At 38.6% G+C, this 16,138-nt stretch overlaps 1 long non-coding RNA gene across 3 annotated transcripts in view; it reads left to right on the top strand.

The window, feature by feature from the left end:
- The first annotated feature begins 9,546 nt into the window (after window positions 1-9,546).
- LOC116447167 overlaps window positions 9,547-16,138 on the top strand; it is a 313,907-nt gene continuing 307,315 nt past the window's right edge. For all 3 annotated transcript variants that reach the window (XR_004241505.1, XR_004241503.1, XR_004241504.1), the window contains exon 1: window positions 9,547-9,612. This is a non-coding gene — a long non-coding RNA (uncharacterized LOC116447167). The remainder of the gene's footprint in view (window positions 9,613-16,138) is intronic.

Here is a 16,138-nt window from a genome sequence, read left to right on the forward strand (position 1 = left end):
TAGAGCATTCACCTGAGAGATTCCTTTAGATCTATATGAAAAATATACACTGTACAGCTATACAGAAACTCGTGTGTGCACTGTGAGGCACAACTACCATGCACATTGGTCAGTTGGAGTGGGGAGTTCAAAAGTCTCTTCATTGTGTAGTGCTGGACTATCAACCCCCCCGTCTATACAATTTGCATTTTGGAGAGTGAGCTGCAAGGTGAAAGGAGCTGAGTGGTGACTTGCTTTTATCTGCTGGAACAGTTACTGGGAGCTGCAAAGTGCAGATCCTGTGTCTGTGTCGTGGTTGTCAGCATCATAAATCTGGTAGTTAATAAGATAATAGGAGTTAAATATGGTCTTAAAACATGCAGGATTTATTTTCAAAATATAAAGGAAGAAAAATGGCAGCCTCCTGCAGTGACAGTAGTTACTAAATTGAAGAGAACAAAAGAAGGACTTTAACAAATGCAGATGATGTTTAGGGACAGATATAGTCACTCTTCCCTTTTAGTGTAAGGTAGCACAGCTATGTAATGCTTTTAAAGCTTTAAAATACATTATAATATGAAATCTGATTAAAAAGTATTCTGAGGAGCAATTAGAGCTGGAGTAATTCCTGTTTGTGCTTTTGGAAGTTCAAAGGCAAGCTATAAAAATTATGAAGAGTTGAAAGTAACTATGTCAAAATGTGAAGACATTTCCACTGGTTTGCTTTATTTTCTTTCTAGAGAGCTGTGACATTTGTGGTCCTTGTGAGTCTCCAGCAGCTGAGTGCTGCAGGTTTCAGGGGCCTGACCCACACGGCTCTGTCCCTGCCTCTCAAGCCTTTCATATAGGTTTGACATTTTAGATTTTCCAAGAAGGAAATCGCCAACACCAAATTATTGTATGGGAAAAAAGAATTTAAGGGTCTTGGTTTTTTTTTTTTATAAGCATAGACCATAATTTAGAAAGAGTTGAGTTACTACTGAGTGATCTGAGAGACACATTTGTCTGGGCAAAGGCAGTGCTGTGCAGTGGAAATACAGCCCTGCATGTTTGTGTAGTGACCCCTGCAGCTTCTCCATCCTGCACTGAGTGGAAGCTCCTTTGAATTTGGGGTAGTGCTCTGTATAGCTCATTGTGGGGCACCTTCCCACTTGGGCTTATGCAGAGTAGCTACACGTGCAAAGAAAAGTAGGAAAGCAAAGCCTGCTTGGAAATTCAGTCCTTCTGCAGGGTGGTGATAACTTTCCTCATGCCTTCACCTCTGAAATCGTCTTGAAAACATTATTTGGCCGGTGTGCCTTTGATAGAATTCATCACAACAAGTGTTCTTGTCTGTTGTGAACAAACCTAATAGTTTGTAAATTACAGTCTGGGAGAGAAGATTACTTTTGAAACATCTTTTCAAAGGAAAATTGTTCCATTAAAAGATCTTTTTCTTATAAAGTAAACCTGCCTGAAAAAAAAAAAAAAAATTATCCCCATATTTGAAATAAAGTCAAAATATTTCAAGATGGGAATCAGCTCAGTGCATGACTTCACTGAAAGTAGTTTTCATTTCCTCTTGTCCTTTTGCTGCAGGAGTGGGGGTTTCTTACTTGATACTGGTGATGTGCTAGAGAGGGTCTTCCATGTGTATTACTGTGGGGACTGCGGGAAACTCAGTAAAGCAGATCTTGCACAAAGACAAACCTATTGGCAGGGATGCAGGATGAGGTACCTTTTTGACAGCACTCTTTAGCAAAGTATTTTAGGTTCTTGAAATTTATTTATTTTTAAAATTTTTCTAATTTGAATTTTTTTTTCCTATATAATTTCCAGTCCAGTTGAAACCTAACATTTAAAATCCAGGTCTGATAACTTGCTGTTGCTTACCAGCACTTCAATGCTTTTAAACTTGTTTTGAAGTGTAGAAAGTTGCCTCAGAAATCTGCTGTTTCGTGAAATGTTTCCACAGTCATATTAATCAAGAAACCAGCATACAGAATCCTGGATAACAAAACACCCACCTGCTTTTAGTAAGTTCCTGAGGATTTCAAAGAGTGTAAAGCCTTGAGAGGGCCTTGAGGACTTTCTCTCCTGGAGCTGATTGTAGTTGTTTAAAGTGCATTGATGGTTTGTGATTATGAGCTTCCCAGAGAAACTCAGATTTCAGTTTTCAATATTTTTCCCATTTCTGTCTGGTACAAGGGCTGGGTAAGTTGTTTAAATGATTCCCTTCTTTCATATGTTACCTTTTAAATGCACAGGCCTGACTCTGCACTGTGTCAGGATACATCCCAATTTGCCTTTTCATTTTGCACTGCTGGGCTTCTAATACCTGTCTTGCATTGCTGGTGATCCAGGGGAGACTTTTCCACTTCAAATTAAATGGTTTCAAATGTCAGGAATAGAGCCACTACGTAGACTGGGCAGCACTAATATTTAGTGTCTTAAACCTCCGGGATTTTGTGACCTCTCTGAGGGGCTGCTGGTGACTTGTGTAGTACTGGTTTTCACTGGTAGCCCTACAATGACTCCCCAGTCCGACTGCCAGAGCACTTCAGGGCTGACCAAAAGCTAAAGCATGTTGTAAAGGGCACTGTCCACATGACTGTGACACTGCCAGGCTTGGTGTTCTAAAGGCTGGCCGGATGCTGCTTCTGGCAGATATCTGGGAGCTGCAGTTGGACATCTGCAGGCTTTATTGAAGTCTTAGGGTTGCCTTTGTATCCTGAGCTGCCCTGATGGGCACCTTCCCCTGTAGTGTCATTAGGCTGCTGATAATGATGGCAATCTTCTGGTGAACTTGACAGAACCTGTTTTAAGATGCCATGGGAAAGAACACAAAATCTGTGGAGATGACAAGGTCTGCAGTCATCACTGCAGTTTGCTGCATTGTTCTTTAGATATTTTAGAGGATTGCTTTATATGAAGCATGTATTCCAACACTAATTTTCTTATACATCTTTATGTTGTATATGGAATGGATTGATGGATGACTCAGTGACACATGGAGAGTTTGATGGGACTCTGGTCAAGAGCAGTTATTGCCAGCTGAGCCTGAATTTAGCAGAGGAATGAGGAATTGTACTTGACAGAGTGATTAATTACATGTGATAAGAATCAGTAATCCTTTGTCTGATTTCTCTATACATCCTCTTTGGAATGATGGATCTACAGTATCCACAGTATTTTTCAGCGGTCATTAGATTGTGTAGAAATGGAAAGGGGTACATGTATATGAATGTCCTGTGAAAAGCTTCCTGAAGCAATTGATTGTGTAATTAACAATTACTTAATCATTCTGGTGAATGTTAATTGCATCATTTGCCATAATATAAAGGACTGTGTTCCCAAAAGTCATTCTTTAAGCTCAGAATAACAAGAATATAACAGCACTAACCATCTATGTTCTTGCTTTTTTTTTGAAAGTAGCATGATTAATTAAAAATACAGTTGAATTTTTCACCTGACAGATAACTGATTAAAACAGAGGAAGGTATTGGTAATGATAACTTGTTTCAGATCTTGGCATCTATAATTGACAATTTCTGTTAACATCAAATGCACTTGTTTTGTTACTTAGGTGGGGTTCTGGGGGAGAAAAAATTCCAGTGATCATGGTAGAATTTAAGATGGATCTTTCAATATTTCAGGATTCTAGGAAAAAGAAGTAAATGAATAATTTTAAGTATTTTGCTTTGTGTTTAGAAAACCCACAAACCACAAAAGGACATTTGCACCATCAGGTCATGCCTTGCTGTGTGAGTGATGAATACTCTGAAAGAAATTTTCTCTGGGTATTTTTTAACTAGATCTTTAATTTTGGTCCTGCTGCTGTAACTTTGTTTGTGTGTCTTATTTTAGCCCTGTATTCCCTAAACTCCAAATGGAGCATTCTGGAGAGAGATGTAACGTCTCAGAAGTGGGATTCAAATTTATTTGTGCACTCATGGGCAGAGCACAATATGTCAGGGAGCATATAAAAAAGGAAGTTCTTTCGTTAAAAGTCTTCTTCCAAACTGGCAAAAAAATGCCTGATGGGTTTCTTTGGCTCTGCCTGAACTCTTCCACCTCTCTGCAGGGACCATCATCAGTTTGCTAGAGATAAGTTGTTCTGAAAAGAGAGAGTAGTCCTCTGAAGAGTGGAATTCCTGTAAAGAACTTTTAAGCATTGGTAGGCTGGCAGTATTGTCTTTCTCCTACACCGTTGTAACAAGAAAATATTCTTGGCTTTAAATAGAAAGTTGAATCAAGTCTCCAGTCACGCTTCCTTACGGTGGAAGATGGAGGAGATGGTCTAAATTGGTGGAACGGCTTGTGCCAAGTAAAAGATGCAGTCTCACTCCTTCCGCACTTCTGCCTGCGTGTGGCCCCGGTTGTGTTGCTCTGACCCCTCAGGGAACTGCGGCAGCTCTGTAAGCTGCTGGAAGTGACACAGGTGGAAAGTGTGAGCTGTTTGCTGCTGTGTCACTGGGTTGAAGCAGTTGGTAAGGCTGCTGCATGGGGGCATGGAAGAGACAGCACTGCAGAGCCAGGCACTGAGCAAGCTGGAGAGAGATGAGCAGTGCAGGCAGACACTCGGTGTGCAGTGATCTCTCACGATCAGCTCAGCTGTCCTCCGAAGTGTCTTTAAAGCCTGAGTACCAGGATTGCTGTCTCTGGTGTTAGAACTTGTTAGGAACAAAAGACAGCTTTTTGTTAAGAGAGAGGGCATTGCTAAGCAACTGGTAGCACAGTAGCAGTTTGAAATATTTATGTGACATAAGCTTTATTTTTTATGTGAGAGTTTTGTATTTTTTAGCCAGCCTCTCCTACCCCCAAATCCGTGTTGTTTGCTCTGAATTCTGTAGCTGAAGCTGCCTGGCAGGCAGGTCTGCTTGGAAGGTTTTCTGCAAAACCTTTCTGTGATGTAAGATACTTCCTGTTCTTTCTAAGTCCATAGGTCTAATATATATATATATATATATATATATATATATATATATGTGGGTCTCATAAGCAGATAAATGTTGTTTTGGGAGATGCAAATGTCCATACTAATAAAGCTGGTTTTAAGGTAGAGATTGTAACTCTTGCTTCGTAAGGGTCTTTCTGCTATTGTTTCTATAATTTTTGTGATCTAAATGAGTGGTACATGGGCTAAGTGAGACCTCTGATTCCCACCCGCTGACAGACCTCATCTGCTGATACAAACAATCACACAGCTGGCCATATGGTCTTAGAGTGTAATGTTCATAATTTGTGGTGCTCCTTAGAAGCATTTAGATGGGAACATAATGTGAAGGATGTTAGAGAGCGGCAGTATGGATTCTGAAATTTATCCTTTAAAATTCATGTACATCTTTACTGCTTAATGTTCTTTCTGCCTATCAGAGAGTGGATATGTGGCTACTGAATGAAGGGCCAGATTTGTTCTCAATTCCTTGACTTCAGTGAAGTTGCTCCTGATCTACACTGGTGTATCTTCAGTGCAAATCAGGTGGTTATTCTACTCCTGGAGTCAGATGTAGTCTACTTCTGACATGGCATTTAGATTCCTACGCAGGCAAGAATTCTTTCTAAATATAGAAAGAAGAGTTCATTTTAGAAGAGTTACTTGATATTTGTTTCTCAGTGTAGACAATGGTGATTCATATGTGTTACATAACTTTTTTTTTCTTTCCTTTTCATTTAGTAATGCAGTAATTTAAATGACAGCAATGCCAAAACACCTAAAATACTTACTATTTTTTACTTTTTTTGACGAAGACTTTTGTCTAGAGTTTTTCATGTTTTGTGTATTTTAGAGGTTTTTTTAGTATTATTTGTTCTTGGTATTAGCTTCCCTTTTTACTACCTAAAGGATATACTTTAACTCTCACACCGCAGAAATTCTACTTTCATGGACATCTGGTCCTTTATAGTACTATGTTTATGTAGGTCCCTAATTCCTAATCATGATGGCTTAATTCTAGAGGACAGAATAATATTAAACTTGATTTTTTTTTCCCCCTTAATGTTTTTAATCCTCTATGGTTTTTGAAGTGTGGACATCTCTGAGATACAGGAAAAAATGTGTAGGTAGATGGATGGTTTAATGACCTCACAGACTTGCAGAAGTCAGTATGCAAACTATATGAACTCTCTGGTGCTGGCAGGCTCCTGAGCCTCCATCAGCTGAACTTTAATTGCCACTCAAGAAAAACAAGGGAAAGATGGGTCTTATTTAGGGTTTGTATGAAGGTAGTAACCTTGAATAGAGGTATCAACAGTATTAGATTTTAGGGCTCTCATTTTCAAAAGGTTACTCACAGACTTCTCATGTTATTTCAGAGCAACAGCTTGTAAAAGGTAAGAATTCTGCAGCAAACCCATCTAAACAGGCATGCATTGAAGGGTCTACTAAAACAAGACAATACAAAACTGGTTTATTTGCGCTCCTTTGGTCTGTTCTTAACTCTCAGAGAGATTCAGCAAAATCTCCAGAAAGAAATGAATGAGAAAAATAATTGTGCAAAGAGGCAGAAGTTGAACACTCTGAAAAAAAATAGCAAGTGAATTAATTGGGCCATTACTTTATCAAAAAGAAAAATACCAGGCAAAGGGAAGCAGAAACTAATTTGGTTTTGGTGCAAGTGTAGCCAGTGTCCAAAGGAAAACTGCTGAGTAAGAAATAAGTTCTGTATGTGGAGAGAAATATGATGCAGTGGGGGTAAATGTAGCATGGCTGAATAAAGAAGCGAAGTTAAGGTGTTGAAACACCAAGGTGAAGTATGGAGAATGTAAGAATTCAGAGAATAGGTGGCAAAATACCATCTGACCTGAGTCTCATACAGCTGCTGAGCTGCAGAGTGACTGCAGGTGCTTTGTGGCTTCTGTGATGTCTTCAGCAGCACGGGAGGGCAACGTGTTAAACTGAACTGAAACTTTAATTATGTTGTAGGAATGGCAGTAGGTCAGTAACATTTGCAATATGAGCATTTGTGACAAATCAATTGTATAATGAAAGCAATTATAACATCATTAGAAGTCTGATAACCCAATAACTTTGTGATAATTACTTCTCAGTTGCAGGAAATAATTTACCACAGGAGATGCTGAAATACTAGATATGAGCACTAATAGCTGTAGTCACATCTGAGCCATATGTGCCATTTAATAGCAAGTTTGAATCCCATCATTCATTTGAACATCGTAGATTTTTGACAAGCAAGGCCTGGATTTGGAAAGGTAGTTTTATGTATGGGTCTTTGGGTCCCTAAATATCTTGATAAATATTAGTTTATTGTGTCCTTGAATAGCAAGATGATGGGGGGTGTTCTGATTTTTGAGTTTGCTTTTTTTGTCAGATCATCATCTGCGCTGGGGCAGGGGAGGGTTGTGAATGAGTGCTTGAGGGCAGAGGAGAGTCCACTTTTCTGAGAGCAATTAGCAAGGGCACCAGGTTATAGCCAACATGCAACTGTACTGCATTTCAGTTCTGAAAAGTGACTTACATCTGTAATTAACCTCTGAGATGTGCCCCTCACTTTCATTTATTTAACCTGTGTAATAAACTGATGGCTGAACCGAATAAACTGATTCCTGGAAACTGTGCTTGTGAAGTAAATACTGGGCTGTGCTCTAAAACTGATAGAATGATAGAGTGGTTCAGGTTGGAAGGGCCTTGTAAGATCATCCAGTTCCAAGCCCGTGCCATGGGCAGGGACACCTCCCACTATCCCAGCTTGCTCCAAGCCCTGTCCAACCTGCCCTTGGACGCTTCCAGGGATGGGGCAGCCACAGCTTCTCTGGGCAGCCTGTGGCAGTGAATATGATATGATTTATTATTTATGAAACTGTCCTGTTTGCATAAAGGACAATCATTACCTTTCAGAACAGTTTGTATTCCAAACTTTTGATCATCATAAGAAAAACTAATTTTTAGTTCTACAAATTTATTCCTTTATTTCCTAGCAAGAGTTTTCTGTTGTATCTATCATGGTGTGATGGGAATTTATGAGGACAGGGTGCTGGAAAAAAAAAAAGTGAAGGACAATTTGCCAGCATTATTTCTGAATCTGATGAGGGAAATCAGTGTGAGTGCAAATGGCTTCTTATTCACTGCAATTACTCTGCTGGCACTTGGTCTCAAGGTTGCTCATAGGTTGTGTTTTTGCTTGGTACTTAGTTAGTTTTGCAAATGGTTGTTTTGGAGATACTTAAAATGCTGACCATGACCCCCTTCAAACTAGAGATTTTAAATAAAAGTTTGATAGTGAGAGAGAAAGTAATACTGGAATTACAGTATCAGCTTGAGAATTAAATAACAGAATTTTGACTTATGGGAAGTTTTAGTTATCTTCAGCCGAGTTTTTGTAGTATCTTTTTGTAAATAAATTTCCCAGTCCTTGGGAGCATGTTGGAGAGAAAGAATTGCTGGTTGCCACTGATTCTGGCACATTGTTCGGAGTGTAATGACACAGGGATGTTTAATTTCATTCCTTGCCTTAGTGAGGAACTTGTATCCATCAAAAAAAGTATCATATCTCCAAGGCAACATGTTAATCCTTTTGTGTAAATAGCATGCTTCCCCCTTATTTGTTTACCCTAAGCAAGAGCATGCTGTTCTGTAGGTGTGCATGTGCATTTGGGTGAGTGCACACATGCACATCCAGAGTAGCCATTTCAAATTAAACGTGTTGAAGAGCTGAAGTTCCTCTGTAAGAAGAACAAGCAAGACCGAAACACTTCGGAGCTCCTGCTGGTATCCCGTGACACAGGAATTCAGAATGATTCCTTCTTCCAGCATTAAGTTTGCCAAAATGTTTGCTTGCATTAGAAGTGTTAAAATGCAAGCTGCTCTGGCTGGTATTTGTCCTTGTACATTCATGACACACCCTACTTGTTGCTAACTTTTTCCTCTGTCTCATCTCCAGATTTTACTGTTATTTTTTCCCATCAGGTAGCTAATTGTAAATTATTGAAATTTTTAAAAACTAAATTATTAAAATCCTGTAGAGCCTGCAGGAACCCATTAAAAGCCCTGGTCCCCTGATGAGGATTTTCTGCTTCAACTTTCAACTGAGATTTGTCACTTAATCAGGTTTTAATTTGATTAGCACGCAATATGTGTTGACTTTGTTTCATTTCAGGTTCTCACTCAACATTTCAGGAAGTACCAGGTCTTAATTTATCCACATAAAATTCTAACTACATCAAGCAATTTTCTTTTTAATATGAACTTCATCAAGTTAGTTGAGATGCTTTTCCTGTAAATACATCCTGGTTGGCATTAATTATATTACCATACTTTAATTCTTTGTTTATGAAGATTGTAGTTTATTCATGTAAACTATTTCATAGAGTGGAAAAATAATAAAGTTAAGATTTCTGGAAATCCATTTTCAGTCTGTTTTCAAATTGATTCAGATTTGTGGTATGGGTATTTTGTTCCTTTTTTTTTTTTTCCTGGCATCTTCTGTCACTGAATCAAATGTCCTACTTCTAAAGGTATTAGCACTGTCACACTTGGAATAGAGTACTTAGTATTATGTGGGATTGGGAGTGGCAAAGGGCATGAATGGGACTTTTTTTTGTGAATAGTAAAAAATTTTGTGGGTTTACAGGTGGTGGGAAATTCTTCACAGAAGTTCCAGGTCTCTCTTGGAGCTTCAGGCATTTATGAAGGAGGTAAGAAGTTTGTCTTGCCCTCTCTTTTGGTATTCTAGATGTGAAATGTTTGTGTAGACAAAAATGTATGTGTAGTTTCCTTATGGTAGTACCAAACTGAGAGATGTTTACTGTTTTTCTCATGTTCTGTGACAGCAGGTCACAGCAGATAGATAAACTACATTCCCTGATATTTATCCCCACCTGTAGCACTGAATAAATTAAACTAAAAATTTGCACATAGCTTCTGGTTATCCAAACTCTGTGTTGTCTGTCCCCATCTCCCTCTGAAGCCCCCTTCTCACCCCAGAAAATGCCTGTGTGTTTTTGCTTACTTACTCTAAAACTAGTAAGAAATGGTTTTATATATGGCTCTGATATGACGTAACTTTTTACAGTAATCACTGTTTTAAAACTATACTGATTTTTTAAGTGTAAAGCACTACTTGGATCAAAAATTAGATAGAGAACCATGCTTAAAAGTAGCCAACTGTGTAAAGCAGTAGCCGGATTTTGAAGGCACTTCAGCCAGTAGAAGTCTTGAATCTTCTTGGCTGGCATAAATGAAGTCAGTGAAAACAGAGCGTGGATGCTCCTTAAAATGCCTTCAAGAAAAACTGTGTTTTGGAGGCTTCTGGGTCAGCTTCACATTTGAACCATTTCACGTTTGTTTCCTCTTGACATTTTTAAGGAACGTAAAGGTACCACTGTGCTTCTGTGTCAGTTGAAAGGGAAGGTGAGTCCCATTTGTTTTAGATATGTGAATACCGCTTTGCCAGAAAGTGATGCGAACACAGAGCTTTCAGTAGCAAATTTAATGTCAGCTCATACTCATATAATCCTTCCTGTGTGTAATGGTTGTTTCTCTTCACTGCTGTGTGTTTCCAAGTAGTTAATTTCCCAGAAGTGTTAATTGTAACTTTGGCCACTCAGGCTGATGTCCAACACTGGAACGGAACATTGAGATCTCTCCTCCTTCCCCTCCAGCTGGAGGAGATCTACTTTGCTTAGGTTGCTTTTGTTAAACTGTACTTAAGGATCAGCTTGCAGTTAAGGGTTGCTGCACATCCTCCCGTGCATCCTGTGGTAGCACAGTGCTGGAAATGGTGAGGAACAAGTTGCAGTACACTGTGTACCACATGGTTTCTCCCTGTGAGAAGATTTTTGCACAACTTTTATCTTCCCAGAGGTTAAAAGTCACATTTGGCACCAATTCTTTATTATCTAATTTCTGATATATTTTGTGTTACAATGTTAACGTGCACTTGCGATTCTATAAGCTGAAGCTGGCATTAGCAGTGCAATTATGTATAGTATTAGCTCAAATACTTACTACAGTAATATGGTTCTATATTTTGATTTTATTGCTAGTCCATCTTTCAGCCTCTTTTGAATGACTACAGACTAATTTCCTATATGCTCGCACTGCTATTGGATTTCAAAAGACAACACAGCAGGGAAAACTACTGCAAAAATAAAGCATTTATGTTTTGAATTAAATGAAAATGGTGGAAAATGTGAGGCTTTTAGATTAAGGATACATAATTAAGACTGCATGGATTTTTTCTGTTCTTTTAAGTTCTACGTCCAGTATGTGTGAACAGTGACTAAGTTAACCACTTGGCCTCTCCCCTCGTAGGAGCATCCTCTCTTCAGTGCTTCCAATCCTGAGGTCTCAGGCATTTATTTGCTTGGAACTGAAACAGCCACTACCACTTCCTGAAATTCTTTTTGGAAAAAATGACAGGAGTTTTTTTAGAAATGGTTTTAAAACATCAATTGTATTCTGTTTCTACATCCTATCTGAAAATTGGCTTCATTTAAACATGAGTAAGAAGTGAGAGTTTTCTGCCTTCGAAACCCCTTTTCCATTCCTTTTCTGTTCAAGAGAAACAGTATGTGGACTTGAATTAAGGGCAGGACAAGCTTTGAAATGAGAGGCCAAACATGCAGCTTGCATAGAACCACAGAATGGTGTGGATTCTAAAGCATCTCCAGAAGTTTCTGTGTCTAATTCTGCACTCACATGCAAGCCAATTTACGATGCATCTCAGTGAAGTCACTGTTCAGCTTGAAGATTGATATTTCTCTGGGTTTGTGGGTTCGTTGTTTGTGTGTTTCTTTTCACTTTTTGGCATGGGATCTGTTGTAAATAAAATTGTTTGGGAACAAGAATTATGCTTTAGTCAGGGAAACCTGCCCATTTTTTGGAACCAAAGAATTTATCATCCAGCTTTTGTCACAATACTCAACCACAGCCTAAGAGAGCTGTGCCATCCCATCTGCCATCCTGACCAAGGGACAGCCAGCTCTTTGTTTGGAGTTTTGTCTCCTCTTTCATTACCCATAGAGTCCAAAGAGTACTGAGCAATCTTTAACTTGGTGCATTGCAATCAGACATCGGTGTCCAGATTTCTTACCAGGAGATCTCATGCATTTTTCTCACTCTCATTTAGTTCACATGGAGCAATTTCATCCAGTTACTATAGCAACCAACCTATGCTACATTGAATTTTTATTATATAAAGTATACTATTAAATACTTGGTATGGTGTATTTCAGGAGCTAAAGTTAGGTGATGTAATTTACATAAGTGGTAGAGAATAGGTTTAGATGATCTTTACTCACACTGTCCTCTGTTAGAAACAATACTTCATTACATTTAGGTAAAGGACTCCCTATGTCCTGCAGTTTTTACTGTAAGCTAATGGCTGGCTAAGAGGGGCCACTCTCCCCATAAATTTCAAGGTATACAAATCTGCTGTGGGAGATGTGCACCATCAGTTTGGACAATGGAAAGAAATCTACTGTTACTATTACTTATCCTCACTATCAGCTGTACCCTTCTAATTTCCCTGGTAATCACTACATGGTCTCCTTTTTCTTCTGGGTGATTTAGAATTATACAGTAGTTTGTTTTGTACCCCTCAAAGAAAATGTAACCAGGAAAGTACAGAATCTAGGTGTGGAGTTCAAGGAGAATGACAGATGATGATGTGACCAGCATTCTGTTCAAAGGCTTAAGGCATGTTGGTTGCTGTGCTGTAATTAATAGAAGGCAGACAAAGGACACTCTTTGCCACACTGCTTTAGGTAATTGAAAAATGGACAATCTCAGTTTTAAAAATGTCAGTTTATTACCACAGAGTCAATAGGAGCTGTATCTAGCACTTCCAGAAACAATGTCTGTCAACTCTATTCAATGCAGTAACTTACTCTGGCTAATGTCAAGACAACAATTTTGTTTATCTAGAACAAGTTACTAGTTAGAATTTCTTTCTGGCTTCAAGTCACTTGGATGGGTGATCTGGTCTTGTATGTAAAAGTGATGAATTTTTATTAGGAGCAGTATTCACAGTTTGCCTTTATGCTACTAAATTTTGTTGCCATATTTGCAGTAAACTCTACAAAATCAAAATACTTACAGGGCAGAGGAAATGCTACAGCTAATCTAAATGCAGAATTTCTTCATGTTTCAAGCTATGAATTGCAGAAATTAAGTCCTTGCCATGGGCAGACAGAGAGAGACAGAATTAATTACACCAGTATCAGTAAAGAAGAAACAATTCTAATTGTATGTGGCTGAAGAAACCAGCAGCAAAATTCTTGGCTGGAAAGTTTTGATCTTGCCATTCTTTTCAGTGTTCTTCATATGGCAGCGTAAGACTTCTTGCCTGGTTAACTTTATCATTTGTGAACAGAAATCTTGACCTAAGAGCTGGAGCATGAATTATTCATAACTGAAGAGCAAAGCAGCAAAAAAGAAAGTTCAGCCAAAGGGGAGTGAAAATGTGACCTATTAGGAAGGGAAGTCTAGATAGGGGTTGTGTTGGTGTCCTGCTCTGTGACCTTGGGTAAATTTATCTCCAGCTTCCTCCATTATTTCTCCTCCCATCTGCTAGTTAGTCTTGGCTATTTAACCCTTGATCTCTCTGAGGCAAAGATTTGAGTCTTGCCACAGGGGCCCTGATCTTAGTTGAGGCTTTGGCATATGGCTGCAATGCAGGGAAGAACTAGCACAGTTTGGAAGCTGAGAGAAATAAATTAGAATAGTTTCAGCAGTAGTTTACCTTCATCCTGTGGTTAGTACATATGCACACCTAACACTGACACGGGAAAATGAAGGCCAGTTGAACTTGGGACTTTAATGGACTTCCTAAAATTGCAATAATGTATTTCTTTTAAAGAGTCATTCTGGCAACCTGACAGAGCACCATTTAGCTCTAACCATCAGTCTGGTGTTTGTTCTGAGCAATAGACTTGTTGATTGCTTCAGAAGACTGAAGTTGCAGTTGGACTAGAATAAATTAAGGAATTGAAGTGCAGAGGGTGGAAGAACAGGGTGATGAGAGGTCGCTGTTTCCAAGCTTCTTGCAGTCTTTGGAGATGTGCACCCTTCTCTTTCTGCCATTTAGGGTTTTTTCATACCTTATTTTTGCATGTCATCTCTGTTGTCCTATTAAAACTTTGAGCTCCGTGTGCACCTTTCCTATTGAATCCTTTGCACAGCACAACTCTCCCATACTAACTTCTGTCAGTATTTTCCACATTCCAGTGTTTCAGAAGAATGCAGCTGTTGAACACATGTTAGGAATAAACAGTTTTGTATTTACAAATTTAGAGTTTCATTCAGAAAAACAACTAAAAATCTGCTGCATGTTACTTTGTTACAGAATAGGGATTGGTTCCATCAAGAGCCCTTCAGAAGCAATTAACTAAAGCTTATTAAAATCTGTGTCATATATGAAACCCTGACCACAAAACCCACCAAAACTTATCAGATACAACACCTCTGAATATCTGTCTCCTGTGTGGAAAGCTGCCTTTTAACTGATGCTTTAACTTTGGCTCTTTGTATATAAACTTTAAACAGGTTAGGGTGTAGATCTCTTCTCCCCTCCTTTTAGGAGGTTGACAAAGCACACCAACCAAGTTGTCCCCCAAACTCTTTTACTCCTACTGCGTTTCTGTTGTAGTGTTTGTTTGTGCAAATGTTTATACACAAGAACTCTTGAGAATTGCTTATCCTGAACTTCACTCAAGGGAAAAGACAGAATAATTAATCATCACTGTGGGGCAGAGAATGCTGTGCATGAAAACACACTTTTCCTAGTACTGGATTGGGTAGCAAAACCAGCAAACTGGAAATGTGGTTCACATGTTTTTCTGAGGAATCTCTGTAATTTTGTGAGAAAGCTAAAATCCTCATTTTTAGTCAAAGTAGTTAGCTTAGGTCTTAATGGAGTAGCTGTGGATGTTTCTGTGGAGTGGGAACACATTCGGGGAGAAGGCTTTATCTACAAATCTACAAATCTTCTATTTAAATACATAACATTTAAGTCAGATACAGGGATAAATATAAGTGTCTACAGTACACTAGTCCAATTCTTTCCATATTCCCCACAGAAACAAATTTCTTTTACAGCAGTTTCCTGCCCTTTCTATAGAAGTATTAGGCTGATGTTTCTCCTGAGTGAAGAAAATTTATTGGTGTAATTTTTTCATATACGCATAATACCAAAATACCAATTCCTATTGCAGAATGAAGTCTTTGTACATTCTTTTTGTGCATTGCTTCCTGCCAGCTGTTCCAGAAGATAAAGTTATCTTAACTGTCTGTCCATACAGTTAATGTTATTTTCAGTGTTTGGAAAATGCAGCCAGGGAAGTGAAACAGATAGAAAAAGGGCACTTTGTCATTATAATATGCAACTGACTTCAAATTTCATTTGTTTAAGGGTGTTTATTTGAATTAATCTTGGTACTTTAAAAAGATGGATATAGTGTGTGAGGAAAGAACTAGAACATGTTAAAAATCTAAAACATTGTCAAAACACTTATCTGAGCTTTAGTTATGGTCTTTTTGTCACGGAATGTAGGCTGAAAGTGCATTGAGATAGCTTGGGTCAGATCTTTTGGAATTTGTGGAACTCATGTTATACCAAGAACTTAGACTATAAGGATGTGACAGTATGTTTCTGCGTTCAGCCACCTGTTACTATTGAGTGCTGTTTCTGAACTGTTCTTCTCATCCCTCTCTGATAGTATTTGCAGATCTGTTGTTAAATCTTATTAGTGGAAAGGGAACTTGGTTGTTTTCCTTTCAAAACTGTTTTCTACTTTGGAGTGCAGCAAATGGGGCAGTTTGATTCCCTCGTGGATGTGGAAATCACTAGAATTGGTATTGTCTGCAAACAGTTGTTTAGGAGGGAGCTATGTTTTCATGTCATGTGGAAGGAGGGCAGAGTGGCATTACAGAAACTATTTAGAATGAAAAAACTGTGCATAGGACACAAGAATTCTGCAAGGTGTCATCGCTGTTCCTTCAGACTTGCCAACTTGCCCTGTAGTTGCTTGTTTTAATTTTGTGCCCTCTATCTCAGGATCTAAACTGAGCTAATGCTGAATAAAACCACAGAACTCCTCATGATGCTTACTCCATTTTGACTTGAGAAATTAAATTTTCAGTAGCAATAGTCTTAAATTATTTTTGGAAGCTTTTTTATACAATCCAGTTACACTTGCATCATTTAGGTTGTCATTTATT

The sequence above is a fragment of the Corvus moneduloides genome, chromosome 8 (genome assembly GCF_009650955.1).
Source record: "Corvus moneduloides isolate bCorMon1 chromosome 8, bCorMon1.pri, whole genome shotgun sequence".
NCBI lineage: Eukaryota > Metazoa > Chordata > Aves > Passeriformes > Corvidae > Corvus > Corvus moneduloides.